The following is a 19,186-nucleotide window of genomic DNA, read 5'->3' on the forward strand; positions in this document are numbered from 1 at the left end:
TAAAGATGCTGGATGAATCTCAAATCATATTTTCACATTAGGTGTGGAATTATAGATTGAATCATGATATAATGACAAAAAATTACAGACTTTCTTTTCTCTCTCTCTCTCTCTTCCTCTTTTGCTTCACAACATGTATTTCTTTACTAGACCTATATTTTTTATCATTGTTTTTCTGGTATTTAGAACCTGCTAAGATATCAATTCAAGAAGTGAATTGAGAAAGCTCACATTTCTAAAATCTCACATTTCGCAGTCAAAAATAATTTAATTTCTAAATTGCATGAAGATATTCTGCAAAGGATTCTATTAAGATATATACCAATTTGAGGAAATTTCAATAGGTTTAAGTTGTATAACTTTATGTGCATCTTTGTTGCTTTGATTGGATTTATAAGCTAAAGTATTCTTATTGATTTAAGATAGAAAATCTTGGAAATTACACTTGTTTATCTCTGAAATGAGTTTACTACAATGGTTGGAAGGCAGATTTCAGCTAGCTTAAAAAAATCCAAAAGATGGACTCATTGGAAGGATAGTGAAAATTAATATTTGTTAAAACATGTTTATAAGTACAAAATAACTCTTAAACAATTGAGGGAATGGTTCTCAAATTTGTTTAGTTTCTAACCAATTTGCTTTGCCTCCATGTTTTCCCCATTAATTGTAATTTATCTACAGCAAGTTCTTCTTGAGAGTTATGCTTGTTAGGGACAATAAAACAAACCAGAAACCCTCCAACTTTAACCTTTAGTACCTTTTGTAGAAGTTTGGTAATACAAGTGGTTGAAAATGAATATCTAAAATGAAGTTTTAAACTTTTCTATCCCACTCAACAAAACCAAGTGAAAATATATGTTATGACCTAGTGTGTGCACTGAGAGGCAGCATAATGTTGTATATAAGAACTGGCCTTGGAGCCCAGAAGACCTGATTCAAGTCCTACTTCTGACATGTGATGGTTGCATGACCCTGGTTGAGTTATTTAAATTCTTAGTAGTCTAAACTTCTGTCTAACGTTATAAATTGCAAAGAAAAGTATAGCCCTGCTACCCTATGTTAAGGAAATTCCAGTTCCGGTCTCTGTCCCTCTATTTGGTGCAGTAAGCAGAGATAAATACTGGGGACAGATACAAAGACAAAAATGAAACAATTCTTCCCCTCAAGGAGCTCATGTTCTACCAGGAACATACCATGTTCACAGTTTAGTACAATACAAAGTAATTTGAGAAAAGCAGGAACAGAAGGCTGAATGACGACTCTCAGAGATGTTAAACACTTTTCTTAAATATGGACAAACCTCTCAGGCTCTGTTCAATTATAAGATTTCTAATTTACTTATCTGTTAACTCAGATTGGAGTAGTCAGTACAGGACAAAGTAGAGTAGCATATGCAAGACTGTACTGCATGAGGCCCAGAAATAAAATCCATGTGTTTCAATTTTCTGGTCCACTTTTTACCACCTTAATAGCAGAGACTAAGTAATACATTATTGGATAAATAATCAGTATTTAATTTTCAAGTATTTTTATTGAACTGTCATTTAATTCTTTTTGCTCTTGTATTTTGCTTTATCCAGAAATCTTTGGAAGATGTGAATTTTCCTGATTTCTTATCCTGATTCCTTATTAATAAATAACTTCTATGGGTCAGTCACTATGCTAGTTCCTGGGGTTATAAAGATAATAATAGCTAAAACACACACACATGTGTATATGTGTATATATCTTACTATGTGCCAGACATTGTGCTAAATGCTTTGCAATTATTATCTCCTTTGATCACAAAACCTTGGAAGATAGGTGCTATTATTATCCCCATTTTACAGGAGAGGAAACTGAGCAAAAAAGGATTAAGTAATTTGCCCATGGTCACACAACTGACAAAGTGTCTGAGGTCAGATATGAAGTCAAGTCTTACTGACTCCATGACTGGCATTCTCTCTACTGTGCTACTATGAATTCTGTTTTTTAAGAACTCATATAGTGGGAGGAGAAAAAAAAAAGATACACATAAAAATATAATGCAAAGTAGATACATTAGAGACGTCCTAACAAAGTTTCATTTCCTATTAATCTCAAGGTCAGAGTTCATTTCTCATTGGAGAGATCAGGGAAAGTGTAATAGGGATAATGGGATTTGAGCAGTGTCTTGAACATGGTAATAGACATTCTTCCATTGTTTCTTGTAGGTCAAGTAATGGAGTCCCGGACTCTCATGACTGTGTTTTCCTATGGAGCCAATGTATGTGCCCAACTCCATGGGAAGTAGATCCAAACCCCACTACATCCTGGATATGTGTGCTTTGGATCCAAGGAGGAGGGACATATGTGCTCTTTCCCACCAGCTAAAGCACATATACAATTGGAGGCTCATATGACTTCCATGAATCCAAAGAGTTCATGCTTAGCTCTGCTGATTCAATTCAACTTCCCACTAGAGTAACAATACATCATTCATTTTCAAATTGATATGGACAAAATAAGTTTTATTACTAAGTCTACTGCAATAATTCAAATGGATCTATCAAAAAAAATTGAGGTATGTCAAGATCATCCTTTGGGGGAGCTAGGTGGCATAAGGGATAGAGTACCATGCCTGGAGTCAGAGTGTCGCATCATCCTTAGTTCAAATCTGGCCTCACACGCTCACTGATGTTGGGAAAGTCATATAACCCTGTTTGCCTCAGTTGCCTCATCTGTAAAATTAGCTGGAGAAGGAAATGGCTAACTACTTCGGAAAACCCCAAATGTGACCACAAGCAGTCAGACAACTGAAACAACTAAACAAATTAAACAAAAACAAGAGGATTGTTCATGGTAACATCATTTTTAGTGGGTCCAGCAACTCACCTTCAGTGCTCTGATTCTGAATCCGCTGTTGCACCATTCTCCTGCTTCATTAGTCTTTTTCATCTCTAAAATGATAAGATTGCACTAGATGATCTCTGAGGTCATTTTCAGGTCCCAAATTCTATGCTTTTATAAACTATGTTTCTACAATTGAACTTTGGCAGATAAATCCAACTGTAAAGCATTATAGTTTTTTCATTCAGCATACTGTACAGTTTACATGATAAAAGTATTGATTCCAAAATTTCAGCATTTTAGTTATAATTAATATCAGTCAGCAAATATTTGAGTTTTTACTCTGATTAAGACTGGGTGCTGTTTCTTTCATCATAGACCTGAATGTTTATGGTTGACCAGAATGAAAAGTTATCAAATTATTTATTTACATATAATGCTCATATTAACAAATAGACTGTTAGTAACTCAATCTCCACTCTTGTTTCCTTTCCCTAGGAGAGAGTGACAAATAGAGAGAATAAATACAAAAAAAAAATCTCATCCTCTCCTTATCATATCCCATCATCAGTACCTAGCCATAGAGGAGAGCTACTCTCTAATGTGCAAAGAATGTTTGCAGTTCTGCTTCAGGATTGATGCAGCATCGCTAAAGAAAAGAGGGGAACTAATATATGTGTGTGAGTGAGTGTGTGATGATTAGATAGCTAATAATGCCTACAATTGTTCCATGTGATCTTTAGCCTTTTTTCTCATTTAAAATAAATATAGTCTCATGAGGCACAATGGTGATCATTTCTAGGTGATGTATCTGAAAAAGAACCAAGAGTAGAAGAGGTAGGTATACAGCTAGATACACAGACTCTTTTAAATATTACTTTTATAGCTTAATTGATTCATGATTTGTTGGTATTTCTATACTACCATCAGTGCAGCTCAAATAAATGAGTTAATCAATGAACAGTTATTAAACACCAACTCTATACCAGACATTGAAGATAGCAAAGGAAAATAATCCATCCCCTCAAGGATTTTACATTGTATTGAGAAAGACAGATTCTTCTATGAATTTTCATCTTGGTAATATCTTCCCACACATGCCCTGTTGAGGATATACCAATAATTTTAGAGATTCTCATCTGCTTCTTTGGAGATACCAATCCAACACTCAGACTGATCATTTGCTGTTTCTCATTCTTGCTAGTAGAATTATGCAATAGTAGATTTGTGAGCTTCTTGGAAGTAGAAACTATTATTTTATTTTATGTACATTCTCAGCACATTGTTGGTGCTTTAAAAATGTTTGCTAAATTGTCACATTACTAGACATTTTCTCTAGTCATATATATGCTTAATTATCTCTTACATTCCATTAGTAATTTTTCATATGCAAGTCCTCATTGAGAATATGTTCTGGCATTCATCATATTACTGATCCATTCATCTTTTCATTGTCCTTTTGATTAGATATAATTTTGGCTTTCATGAGGTCATGATTTTACATTATGAGAAGTCCTCTCTACCCCCAATAGATTAAACTTAAAATTTATCTTCTGTAATCATCAAAAATATCTGTTTATGTTTATGTCCTACTTGTGGATATGAATGTACTGGCAGAAATTTAAGTGAGAGACTGGTACATGTATTTCCCTTGCTCAAAAGGTTTTAAGAGGATTCCTTCTCTTACCTGCTATTTGTGCCTAGTGCTCTGTCTCCTATATGGCAGTCTTTATATCAAGCCATATCTATATCTATATATTGAGATATGTGTATATTAATACATACATTTTTATGTATATATCTATATCCATCTCTGCATTGCTGTATGTCTAGACATCAAAATTTTGTAATTGCATTTGGAAAAGTACCTTGTACTTTTCAATTATTCTAAGTTTCTCACTGCTACAAAAGTCTAGCTCTTTTGCAACAAATATACTTCTGTTGAATCTATGTGGCTTCACATAATGTAAAATCATGACCTCAGAAAAGCCAAAATTACATTTTATCAAAAGTACTTATGTATTGGAGAGAGTTCCAGTTCTAGAGTCAGGAATACGTGAGCACAACCAGTCTCAGACACTACCTATGTGACCCTGAGCAAGTCACTCTTTCTCAGTTTCCTTATTGGCAAAAATGAGCTGGTGCAAAAATGGCAAAACACTACAGTATCTTTTCCAAGAAAATCCCAAATGGAGTCATGAAGAGTAGGACATGACTGAACATAGAAATGACATGATTTTCATTAATAAAGGAATGGAATAAATTTTTTATTCAGCAATAGGTAGGTAGCTATTTTCAACATAGCAAACTTGAAAATGGAAGGTAATTGGGCATTTTCCAAGAGGATAGTCAGACAATTGTTTTTATACTTTGCTGGGTGGAATGGATCAAAGAGAGGTAGAAAAAGTAATGACCTGTCAACCTTGAGAACTCTGAGAGACAGTGAATATCAGCATAATGAGAGCTGGAATCAAGAAACCTAAATCTGAATTTCAGCTCTGATACTTAGAAAATTTGTGACCTTGAAAAAGCTATCTAAATTTAGTGCCTTGTTTTCCTCATCTATAAAAGGTTGGGATAATAATATTTGCACTACCTACCTCACAGGGTTGTCGTGAGGGGAGTGTTTTTTTACATTTTAAAGTGCCCAAGAAAGGTGTCATTCTTATTGGTCAGACAAGTATATTCTGAAAGTGTGGACACACACACAGTTCTCCATGCTGATGAAATATATATTTTTAATTTGCTTTATATCTGTGATCTCATAAGTGAGAGACCTAAGAAATTTCCACTATGAAAAAATCCTTCCACCAAAGGAAATCAGTAACTCACTACAATTTAATCTTAAGGAGTTTTGTGGTACACTGAGTTGTTCCTTCTCTAATGTCAAATAACTAGAATGTTTCAGAGGTAAAACCTGAACACAACTATTCCCAACTCCAAGCTTAGTTCTTTATCCACTGCCTCACACTCCACCTCAGACAAGAATATATTAATAATTTATTTGCTCAATAATTATTCATGAAACATGTGCATGCATACAAACAGCACCATGGAGGATGATGGTTACTATCCTTGAGGAACTTGGAAGCTACTTGAACAATGTTAAGAAATAACCAGAGAGTAAAGGCAAGCTATAGATAAAATGAGTACTACAAACTGTGCCAGAGTGCTGAGATGCAGAAAACAAAAGAATAATCCATTTGGTTGAGAGCAGTTGGGGAGGTTCCTCAGTGAAGGTGCTGAATCTTGAAAAGCAATGTGAGACTTTGCAAAGAGGAAATGCTGAGTTTTCATTCTCATAAGTCAGAGTAAAATTCTTAAGTTCTAGGGAGGTGCTGAGTGTAGAAGTCAGTTAAAATCCTTCTGAGTGGGGTCATATGCGCATATATAAGTGCATATATCATATGCACTTACAGAGTAGCATTTTTTAACTTCCCAATAGTTTGTAATTTGTATTTGTTCTTTCTCACACAATATCAGAATGCAGTTATTCTCTTTTTTTCAGATGAGGAAACTGAGACTAAATGACACATGATTAAAAACTCCTTTAGTGCACATGTCTTTAATACACTATCTTTAGTCAATATATATATGTGCTCTGAAAACTGAAAATATGAACTAGCTTGTCTAAAAGAAACAAGTTCCATCTCTCCTTAAATTTGATTTTATTGGTCTTTGGAGGGCTTGAATCTCTTCTTATTTCTCTCCCTCTCCTTATTCTGTTCAATCTTTCTCATCATCTTAGAATTCTCTTAATTAACCTGATGACATAAGGGGAAGAATAAAAAGTATGATTCACACTGGGAAAGTTTAATATTTCCTTGTCTTATCAGAAAATTCTGTAGATTCACAAATATGAGTGAAGTACTCCTTTAAGTGGCTTGATATGTAAATCATCTTCAGACATTTCTGTGTGATAAATATTAATAGATCATATTTATACCATTCTATAGGATTCACAAAACATTGTTCCCACAGCCGTGTGTGGTAACTACTTACTGCAAACATTATGATCCCCAAAGTCTTAAGACCCACCTCTCAAGTCATTGTGCAGTTTTGAGTATTAATGGCTTAAAAGTGCACAAAGATTTTGGGGATACTATTTCTATGGTAGTTCTTTTTTCCATCTACTAATTAAAAGTCGTACTTTAATGAATCAGTACCTCAGCTCTTTCTCCAACCTTAACCCTTATTTTTAAAAATCTATTACATTTGGAATATGTATCCCAAATCTTCTGAGATTAATATCTTGGAGGACAATCACATTCTTCCACAAAATATCCTTTCTTGTTACTGTCAGAGACAAACCCCTGGGCCAGATAGATATGGATTTTACTCTGCATGTCATTTGTCTTGTTGCCAGTTTCTTATTCTGACAATATAAAGCTGGGACCTGACACTTCATTTACTAACATAAATAGGGCCATGGCAGCACTTCAGATTTAAAGGGTACACCAGGGTCTGTATCTGCAATGACAAGCAGAAAAGCACCCAAATCCTGCTCTTACATATATCCTGTCTCTTTTTTGGTAAAGATTTCTATTTCACAGGGGAATTATATAAATGCTCCTATTCAAGGAATCTCCTTTACTCCACAGTGGTAAATTAAGAATGAAGTTGACAGAACACAGTTAACCAAAAGAGCACCTACACAGCAACATAGACTTTCTGTCACATATAGCCCAGAGCAACTGGGCCAGTTTAATATAGATTCAGCTACAATATATTCTGTATTTTATTTTACTTACTCCAAGAAAACATCTTAAAACATCTTATAAAGATGTCATTACAATACTAACAACTCCAGTGAGGAAGAAAACAATACAACTTCTCCAAGGATCAAACCTATAATACTTTGCTCAGGGAAGTCACTTAAAAGTTCCTAATGCCTACAGATGAGGACGCATCTGTAAAATGGTTGGATGTGGTCAGATGACTCCAGGAGTTCCAGCTCTCTGGATGATTTGTACACTTCCTAATAATTGCTTGCTTCTCACATAATTATTTAGTTGATCGTAGAACATTCAAAATACTTGTAAAACATTTGAATCTTTGACGTTTCCTGTGTCATATCCTGCTGATTTTGAATTTTTTATACTTGATAATAACTAATAGACAGGAAAAGAAAATACTAAAAATTTAGAAGTTATATAATTATTCCTCATTTTTAAAATGAGGAAACTGATGCCCAGAAATGGTAGGAGGCATTCCCTGGTTATACAGTGAATAACAGCTCAGTTCCTTTGGCCTTTGAATCAATGTCAAATGCTCATTACATTATAGCACTTTACCTCTCTGCTGATGACAGCAGAAATTAATCTAAGTATATAAAAATTAATAATCAATTTTGGATAAAGATTAATCTATGAGCAGAAAAAAAATAAGATTCAAAGATAGATCTTACTCCCTTTCAAATCAAAGGAGACAATTTTTCCATTTAGAGCTAATGCTCACGATGAAGAGGAAGTTAGAGTTAAGGAAATTATTTTTTGCCTGTTAGAAGTGCCTAAATATAAAAAACATATCAATCTAGCACAAGGATTCAGTCTGTCTCTCAGCTTGAAAACATAAATAGCCTAAGGCACTTTCCCATGTCATCCTCACATTAGCATTATAATGAATGATACATTTGCATCCAATCAATGAGTGTGATCAGTAGCAGCTAGGGAGGGTACAAGTTGTTTTCAAATTGTTAAAACTGTTATCTTTCCATGATCCAGTCACATTAGACCCAATCAATTTTTCCCACACCTTCCCTGAACATATGAGTCTATGTCATTTTATATGTCTAGCACATAACTTCTCCTGGTTCATGCTTTTTATATAACTAACTTAGTATTAAGCTTAACTTTAAACAATAAAATAAAATGAATTTGAAATTATGCCAAGTTATTAAAGAACTTCAAACTAGTAATAACAAAAGCAAACTATTAATTATTCCTTTCTTTAGGATTCCATTTCAGTATTTTAGATTGGGCAACCAACTCTTCTTTTGTAGTTATGTATTTTACTTTTATGTAATCATAGTCCTATTAAAATGCCTTATCTCTTCATATATTGAAGGCTATGCCAACAGAAAATGAACTCTGACAAGTCCTCCTAACTTCCCAAGGTTTCAATTATGGGTTCGATGATGGACTGCTTGTCTGTCATCCATGACATAAAAGCTTGAAGAGGCTATTAAGTTTATGATTTTTTTCACTCACAAAATCTCATGAAGGTGAAGTACCCTTGGTTTCTTTGTTGGTGGAGAGTCATGCCAATGAAATTAAAGATCCTTGAGTTATTGAGCAATTGTTATAGTCATAGCCATTGTGATTTTTGATCTTTCATTATGCTTTCTTTACATTTAATAGTTTCTTTAAAATTAACTTTTATTATTTTATTGTGAGTTTAGTCATGAACAAATGCAGTATTTCAAGATGTAAATAAGAACAGATTATAAGAAACTGGGAATTTGCATTACATATATTTTAAAAGAAAAAGATGTTATATATAATGATGTAGTGGCAGAATTGTCTCATTTGTATATTGACCACTTTGTTTTACTTAAATACCTTTTATTGATATCTTTTTTCATATCTATCACTATCTATTAAACCCTTTGTCCACACACACACACACACACACACACACGCACATACACTCCAGAGTAGAAGTCTTCTTTTGTAACAAATATATATAAAGTGACACATTTTGGCCATACTTGAGAATGAATGTCTCATTCTATACCTCTGCCAAGAGGTGGGAGGTATGTTTCTTTATCACGTTTTTGAAGACATAATCCATTGCTACTTAGATAAGTGACCTGAGGTCTTTCAAACTTGCTTCCCTTCATGTCATTATAATCATCATGTAAATTGCTCTCCTAGTTCTACTCATTTCATTCTGCATCATTTCTTTAGTTTTTTTCATATTTCTTTGAATCTGTCCTATTACTCATTTCTTATAGAAGAATAAATCACATAGTATTCATGTAGCACAATTCAATCACCTCTTCCCTAATTGAGAGACAGTTATTTTTTTCCAATACTTTGCTGCAACAGGTGATGCTAGTCATACTTCTACATATGAGTTCTTTTCTTCTTGTGAAGTATGAAATTAGACAATTTCTGTCTAATTTATTAATTAAGCTAGCTGGCAATCAATAAATCAATGGTCAGTAACCAAAGATGCCAATAAAAACGTTGGAAAACCTTAAATCCATTCTTCAAGAGAACTCCCCTGACAAGTGAAAATCAACCTGACTGGTGGGCATTTAATGAGGTGGGCTGAAAGGTTTTGGCTCCTTTTGCTGAGCAAGTGACTTGATCATGGAACTCAGCAGCCTCAAAGCATCTAGGCAGGAGAAGCCATCTCCATCCAGACTTCTGTAGCTAGTTTTCTCCTTCATGAGCTGGGTTCCTCTGAACTCTAATGAAGGGAATCAAGGACAGGGGACTAGATTCTATTTATACTTTAAACAGATATTAGGTCTCCCAATTGGGGAATCCCACCCATCTAGTTAATGAACACGTGCTTTTGGGGATCACTTAGCCATGTCCTTCAGCAATTGATTGACTTTTTCAGGAATTAGGTTTTAACAGAAAATGTAGAGGAAAATGGTGGATCACCAATTAATAATTACTTATTAATACAGTAGTATAATATTAATTTTTCTCACTCTGTTCTTGACTTAATTGAGATAAATGCCTAAAAGTTGTTTCTTAGGGTGAAAAGGTATGTTCAGTTTAATGACTTTTAAATATAGTTTCAAATAATTCTCTGAAACGGTTGAACTAAGTCATAGTCCACCAACAGTATGACTATCTATTGGGAAATGATATACATTCTTATATACTTATAGCAATTTTTACATTGCTTGTTTATTATTTTCTTACCTAAGACATTTGCCCTGAAGATTTCCTCCCCTCCTCACATAATTGTTTACTTTCTCAGTCAAGTGTATCTACTTCACCAATGAAGAAATCTATCTAAATGACTCAATTGGAATTGTCCATTTATCTTTTTTGATCATCTCTATTTTCATTTTTATGTAAGAATTCTCTCTCTAGCTGATGTTCCATTTCTTTCCTTAGTCCCTTATTTTGAATGGAATAATTTGTTATCTATCTATTTGTGATTATTTTTTTTTTGCCAGAAGATTTTTGCCAGATAGGGGCTCCTTATCCCAATAGCTGGTATACTTGTGTTTATTGAACACTATGCTAATATGTGTGTTGTTCCTTGAATCTTGTTTCCCTAATCTGTTTCACTGATCAATGTTTCTTTTTTTAAAGCAATACCAAATAGTTTTGATGATTGCTACTTTGTAATATAGTTTGAGATATGGTACTATGAGGATCATTTTATGCTCACTCAGTTTTATTAATTCCTTTGAGATGCTTGAGTTTTTGCTCCTCTAGGATAATTTTATTATTATTTTATCATGATACAGAAAAATAACCCCATGACAGTTTTATTGATATGGCATTCAATCTATAAATTAATTTAGGTTGTGTAGTCATATTTATTATATTGGCATGACTCTCCCATGAGCAATTAATTTCTCTCTCCAAATATTTGTTGTCCTTTATCTATAAAATTTTTATGTGGTCATATTCCTATTCATCCAAAGTGGGTCTTCATAGGTGAACTCTCTGATATTTTATTTATACTGTAGTTATTTTGAATTGAATTTCTTTTTCTATCTCTTACAATTGATTTTGCTAGAATATATTGAAAGACTGAAAATTTTCTGGTTTTATTTTCTATCTTCTACTGGAATTATTCATTTTTTAAGATATCTTCAAGAGTCTCTAACTAAACTAACATATCATCTGCAAATTATATTAATTTTGTTTACTTTTTACCTATGTTTATTCAATTGATTTCTTTTTGTATTATTGTTATACCTAATATTTCCAAAGCTGTTTGAAATAATAATGGAGATAATGGATATCTTTTATTAAACCCTGATCGTACTAGAGAGGCCTTCACTACAGAACATGTTAATTCTGGCTTTTTTATACTGTTTACTATTTTAAGGGAAGATATGTTTATTTGTGGAATTTCTAGTAGATGAGTGTTGTATTGCCCAAATATATATTTATATAATCATGTTATTTATTTTCTTAGTTGTATCACATAGCATAAATACAATGTGGCTTATTATGTTCATAGTTTTCCTAAAGTTGTTAAAATTCTACCTGATTATAATGACTAATATTTTGAATATATCATTATAATTCTTTCTTAATATTTTATTTATTTTACCATCTATATTTATTAGTAATACTGAAGTTTTCTTTCTCTTCTTTATCTCTTTATAATTTTGATATCAAGATTATACTTGTTTCATAAAAGGTATATGGTAGGATAGTGTCTTCCTCTATTTTAGTTAATAATTTATTTAAAGGTTGAATTAATAATTCTTTAAAATTTTGATAGAAATCTGTCTATTCTTGATATCTCTTTTTCTCTTGGGAACACCTTTATGGCTCATTCAATGTATGTTATGAGTGTTTTTCAAAGTTTTCTTTTCCCTCTATTTTGTTAATCTATATACTTTATAAATATTCATCTAATTGGTTCAAATTATCAATTTGGTTAGCATATTGGACAAAATATTTTTAAAATTCTTTTATTTCCTTTTCATCAATTGTTATTTTCCCTTTTTTTCAGTTTTAAGAGTGGTGACTTGGTATTTCTCTCTTTGGAGAGAGATGGAATATCCATTTTTACTAGTTTTTAAAACACTACTATTTTTATTTATTAATTCAATGTGGGTTTTGATATTTCATTTTACTTGTCTCTTCTAATATCAATTTTTTATTTAAATTTATTTATTTTCAGCTTTAAACATTCACCTCCACAAAAATCTTGAATTTCAAAATTTCTCCCCATCTTCCCCTCTCCCCCCACACTGAACACTGTGTATTCTGATTATCCCCTTACCTTCCATTTTCCTCTAGAGCAAGATAGATTTCTATACCCCATAGCCTATATAACTTATTTCCTAGTTACATGTAAAAACACATTTTTAACATTCATTTTTAAAGCCTTCAGTTCCACATTCTCTCCTTTCCCTCCTCCCCATCCACCCCCATAGAGAAGGCAAGCAATTTGACACAGGCTATACATTTGTAGTCATACTAAACACTTCCATAAAAGTCATATTGTGAAAGACTAACTGTATTTCCCTGTATCCTGTCCTGCACTCCATTTATTCTGTTCTCTCCTTTGACCTGTTCCTCCTACCAAAGTTTTGCTTCCAATTACCCTTTCCCCCAATCTGCTGTCCCTTCTATTATCCCCCTTCTTTAATCCCCTTCCCTTCAGCTTTCCTGTAGGGTAAGATAAACTTCTGTATCTAGGTGAGTGTGTATGTTACTCCTTCCTGAAGCCAAATCCAGTGAAAGTAAGGCTCATTTATTCCTTCTCACCTTCACCTTCCTCCCCTCCATTGTAAAAGCTTATTCTTGCCTCTTTTATGTGAGATGATTTATTACATTCTACCTCTCCCTTTCTCTTTCTCCCAGTAAATTCCTTTCAACACTTAATTTTATTTTTTAGATATCATCCCTTCATATTCACTTCACCCTGCACCCTCTATCTCTGTCCCTGTCTCTGTCTCTCTTTCTCAGTCTGTTTCTATCTCTGTCTGTCTGTATATATATATATATATACACACACATACATACACACACATATATACATACACATATACGTATATATACACACATACATACACACACATATATACATACACATATACATATATATACATAGATACACATATGCCTATACACACATATGTATATATATATTCCCTCCAATTACCCTAATACTAAGAAAAGTTTCATGAATTACATTTGTACATTTCTATGTAGGAATGTAAACAGTTCAACTTTGATAAGTCCCCTATGGTTCTTATTTCCTGTTTGCCTTTTCATGTTTTTGTTGATTCTTGTATTTGAAAATCAAATTTTCTATTCAACTCTGCTCTTTTCAACAAGAATGCTTGGAAGTACTCTATTTCATTGAAATTCCATTTTTTCCCCTGAAAAAATCAGTTTTACTGGGTAGGTGATTTTTGGTTTAAATCCTAGCTCCTTTGACCTCTGGAATATCATATTCTAAACCCTGTGATCCCTTAATGTAGATGCTGCTAAATGTTGTGTTATCCTGATTGTGTTCCCATGATCCTTGGATTGTTTCTTTCTGGCTGCTTGTAATATTTTCTCCTTGACTTGGAAACTCTGGAATTTGTCTACAATATTCTTATGAGTTTTCCTTTTGGGATCTCTTTCAGGAGGTGATAAGTGGATTCTTTCCATTTCTATTTTCTTGGTTCTAGAATATCAGGGCAATTTTCCTTGATAATTTTTTGAGAGATGATTTCCAGGCCCTTTTTTGATCATGGTTTTCAGGTAGTCCAATAATTTTTAGGTTATCTCTCCTGGATCCATTTTCCAAGTCAGTTGTTTTTCCAATGAGATATTTCACATTGTCTTCTTCTTTTTTTTTATTCTTTTGGTTTTGTTTTATAATTTCTTGATTTCTTATAAAGTCATTAGCTTCTATTTGCTCCATTCTAATTTTTAGAGAATCATTTTATTCAGTGAACTTTTGGACCTCTTTTTCCATTTGGTCCATTATGCTTTTTAAGGCATTCTTCTCCTCATTGGCTTTTTGGAACTCTTTTGTCATTTGGGCTAGTCTAATTTTAAGGGTGTTATTTTCTTTTGCATTTTTTTAAGTCTCCTTTAGCAATTTGTTGACTTGTTTTTCATGATTTTCTTGCATCACTCTCATTTCTCTTCTTAATTTTTTCTCTACTTCCCTCATTTGATATTCAGTATCTTTTTTGAGTTCTTTCATGTCCTGAGACCAATTCATGCTTTTCTTGGAGGCTTTGGATGCAGGAGCCTTGACTTTGTTGTCTTCTTCTGATTGCATGCCTTGATATTCCTCATCACTAATGACATAAGAAATGCTTTTTCACAGAGAAATTCAAAATCTATAGTCCATTTTTTTCTCCCCTATTTCCTCATCCTCCCAGTCAGTCACTTGACCTTTGAGCTCTTTGTTAGGTGGAAGGCTTTAGAGGCAGCTGCCAAGCCAATTACCTCACCCCATCCTGGGACCATAGCAGGGGCTGGGGCTGGACCATGCTCCCGTCTCAGTCATGTTAGAGATCCTTCCCACTGTGTTTGACATTTGTGGGTTGAGAAGTCTGGAAACCATCGCTGCCACCAGTGATTCAGTCCCTTAAGACCTACTCCAGCTAAGTCCATTCCAGCATGGCCCTGAACTGTGCTCTACTCCCAGTTCTGGTGCAATAGACCTTTCCTGTTTACCTTCCAGATTTCTTGGGCTGGAAATTTGCTGCAGTCTGTCATTTTGTGGCTTCTTCTGCTCTAGAATTTGTTTAAAGCCATTTTTTACAGGTTTTTTGAGGTCTTTGTGGGGAGAGCTCAAGTAGGTCCCTGCTTCTACTCCACCATCTTGGCCATGTCTTAATCTCAAGTTTTCTGTTTACATCTTTAGCTGAAAACTTATTTAAAGACATAAAATTTCCCCTTAGAATTGCTTTGACTGTATTACACAAGTATTTTTCTTGCTATATCACAGTCATCATTTAGTTGGGCAGCTAGGTGGTTCAGTGGATAGAGCACCAGTGCAGAAGTCAGGGGGACCTGGGTTCAAACACTTGACACTCACTATCTGTGTGACCTTGGGCAAATCACTTAACCCCAATTGCCTCATCCCAATCATCCTGATGAATATCTGGTCACTAGATTCAGATGGCTCTGGAGGAGAAGTGAGGCTGGTGATCTACATAGCCCTCACTCACTCAGAACAAAGTCAAGTGCAAGTCATGTCATTATTTCTCTGACGGCATGGTCTTCTTTGACAATGAATAACAAACACACACATCATTTAGTGTGCTAAAATTGCAGATGATTTATATGATTATTTAGTCTCCGTTTATGTTTCCATCCTTCATCTAAATTATACTTTTAAAAAAAAATGTCATAGTCAGCAAAGGATATGTTTAAAATCTGTTTTTTTCTGAATTTGTTTATGAGTATTTTATTTAGCATCTTTGTAAAGGTGCCAAGCAACTATGAGTGCTATGTATATTCTTTTTGATTCCTATTCATACAAGAAGGTTATTACTTTTTTTCTAGAATTATATTCAGATCTTTAAATTTTTTCCTCGTATCTTCTTCATAGATTCATCTAAAAGAGACATTAATTTTCCCAACAATTATTGTTTTACCATCTATTTTTACCAATATTAAGTTTTTCCTTTACATATTTAGATGTTTTTCCTATCATTACATATAGATTTAGTTTTAACATTATTTCTTTATGGATGATATCTTTACATATAATGCAGTTTCCCTGCTTATCTATGTTATTTGTGTATGCTTATCTTCCCTACTTTTAACTACCTGTTATCACTGTTGCCTTTTCTGACAACATGTCTGCCATGGTTCCTTTACTTAATTAAATTGGGAAGGAATAGATCTCCCTCTTTTAACTTTGTAAATCATTGTTTATACATACTGTCTGTCTGTCTATCTCTGTCTGTCTGTCTGTCTGTCTATCCAGATATATGTTGACACATAAATGCATGGAATGAATTCATCTATCAAATAACAGATAGCAGAATGAAGAATCCATATATGGATATATATGTTTACATATCTACATATGATGAAAATATTGAAAAGCAGCATTGATATATAAATATTTATGGGATTCTGCCTTTTGCTACCTGAAATTTGATGGATGAGTTCATTCCATTTACATTCATAATTTTGATTATTTGATGTGAATTTTCTCCCACTATATTCTACTATATATTTTTTTTATTTACCCAACATCAACTTCCTTTTGCAAAGAAAATCAAAGTAATGAAAAAAGTGATTAGGGTTAATGTTAATTTTCTGTGGTTAGAATGCCCTTTGTCTTTCCATTCTCCCAGCCCTGACCTAAGTCTATGAAAATATAGATATAGATACAGTACTTTTACTTTGTTCTAACTTTCCTTGTTGCGTTATGTTACCAATACATTCTCTTTGCCCCATTTCTATCTTTTACTGTCTTGACTACATGTTTACATTTTGCTTTAAGCAACTCATTCTCTTTTTAGGTGTATTTTTGTTTTTCATTTCTTGTCCCCACTCTGCTCTCATTTCTTATATTCACTCTTGGAGTTCTTGTATACAGTCCTTTAATTTTTCAGAGATTCTACCTGTAATTATTTTGGACTGATTTGTATCATCTGGAATGTTATTTTGGGATTATTTTAACTTAAAACATTTCTTCATTTTTGCAAAAATTGAATTCTTTTTGCTCACATCTACAGCTTCATTTCTTGAAATATGATTTACATTATTAGGATGACTAAACACAAATGTTGTAGTTTACTACAATTTTTAAGTCAACTCAGCAAACACTTATAAAGTATCTGACATATGCCTCACATTCTGTTAAGCACCAGGGGTAACAAGAAAGCCAAAAAAAAAATAGTCCCTGCTTTCAAGGAGCTCACAGTATAATGAAAGAGATAACATGAAAACAACTATATACAAACAAGCTACATATTGGATAAAATAGAGATAATCAAAGAGAGAAGGCAGTAACATAAAGGAAAATTGTAAAAAGCTACTTAAAGAAGGTAGCACTTTACCTGAGACTTTAAGAAATTCAGGAGACAAAGATTGGGAGGAAGAGAATTCTAGGCATGGAGTATAATCAGTGAAAATGCCTAGAGTTGGGAGATAGAGTGTCTTACGTGAGGAAAAGCAAAGATTACATTGTCACTCGATTGAAGAATACGTGGCAAGTGAAAGGTGTAAAAAGATTGAAAAAGTGGGACATCAGATTATGAGGGGATTTAAATTTGATTTTGAAAGTATAAGGGAGCCACTAGAGTTTACTAAGGAGAGCTAGGTGGATCACATGTTAGTAAGAAGGGAAATTTTTGTGTAAAAGATATGTTCAGTTTTAGACATTTTGAGCTTAAGATTCTACAAGGCATTCATTTTGAGATATCCAGTTGCCAGTTTGAGATGAAAGACTGGCGATCAGGATAGAGATTAGGGGGAAATAATATTGTTTCAGGTTATATATGAACTGTACTATATATAGCCTGGAAACTTTTACCCTCTAATCTGCGGATATGGCTCTATAGGGTCAAGCCTTACCTTATTCCCTGTACAGTCTTGGCCTGGGATCATAGACCGTAGTCATCTGGATCCCAGAGCTGTGACATAGCATTAATCCACCTACTGTCTCAGTCTGCAGTTTATATCTGTTTTCTGCCTCCTTCTTTCACCTTCTAGTTGACTCTTTCTCTTTCATTGTCCTTAAAGAAAGAGTTGGGGTTGGGAGCCAGAAATCACCAGTTGAAGTTTTTGTTGGGTTTATCACACTGTGTTTTTTTTTTCTATGCTTATGCAATTTTATTTAACAAATTAGATTAAGTTAGATCAGTTTGGTTTATGTAAGAAGTGACCATGAAGCACTGTGAAAAATAAATCCCACAGAGCCAAAATGGACTATATTTGAATTTAGTACTAAACAAGGAAAGAAAGTTCAGATACAGTGTTGCGTCTTGTGTGAGAAGACTTCAAACTTATAAGGCAAATGCCATACTTCCCAAAAAAGACTGCATGAATTTTAAAAGGAAAAACAAAAGTGTGTGTGTGTGTGTGTGTGAGCACAAGCATGTATATGTGCACCCACATGTTTCTTATTGAGAAAGTTTAGAAAGTGTAGGCATTGTACTCTTTTTCCCACACACTTAGCTTTACTCATAAGCTAACTGTGGTCTTCTACTTCTGAGGGGAAACTAGGATACAAGTACCTTTTACTGGCATTTCTTTAAGACTTTAATTATTTTCAGAAAGTTTGATGAGGGGGAGTGGTGTTATAGACTAATAGATGTAGACTCTTCACTTTGTGTCCCTCTCCACCAGTGCATAAGAGGGGGCCAACAGCTTTTCAAAGGCAGTATCAGTAGTCATATCAAGGAAATTTTTCTTGGGAAAAGTATGAGGTTTGAGTGTAGGTATTCTGCCAAAGGAAGCCAGGAAAAGTTATCAGTAAGCCAGAGCCAAACATTTTTAAAAAATCAATCATTGTAGAATGCAGATGTGCATGCTTGAGGTTCTGGAGTCCTCAAGATCTACTTTTAGACAATAATTGTGCTTGTTCCTCCATGTGTTGTTTGGTCATTTCTTTCTTTTTGTGACCCTGTGAACCATACCTGGCAATACTGTCCACAGAGTTTTCTTGACAAAGTTACTGGAGTGGCTGATCACTTCCTTCTCTAGTGGATTAATGAAAACAATGGCTAAGTGACTTGCGCAAGGTC

Source organism: Notamacropus eugenii, chromosome 5 (genome assembly GCF_028372415.1).
Source record: "Notamacropus eugenii isolate mMacEug1 chromosome 5, mMacEug1.pri_v2, whole genome shotgun sequence".
Taxonomy (NCBI): Eukaryota; Metazoa; Chordata; class Mammalia; order Diprotodontia; family Macropodidae; genus Notamacropus; species Notamacropus eugenii.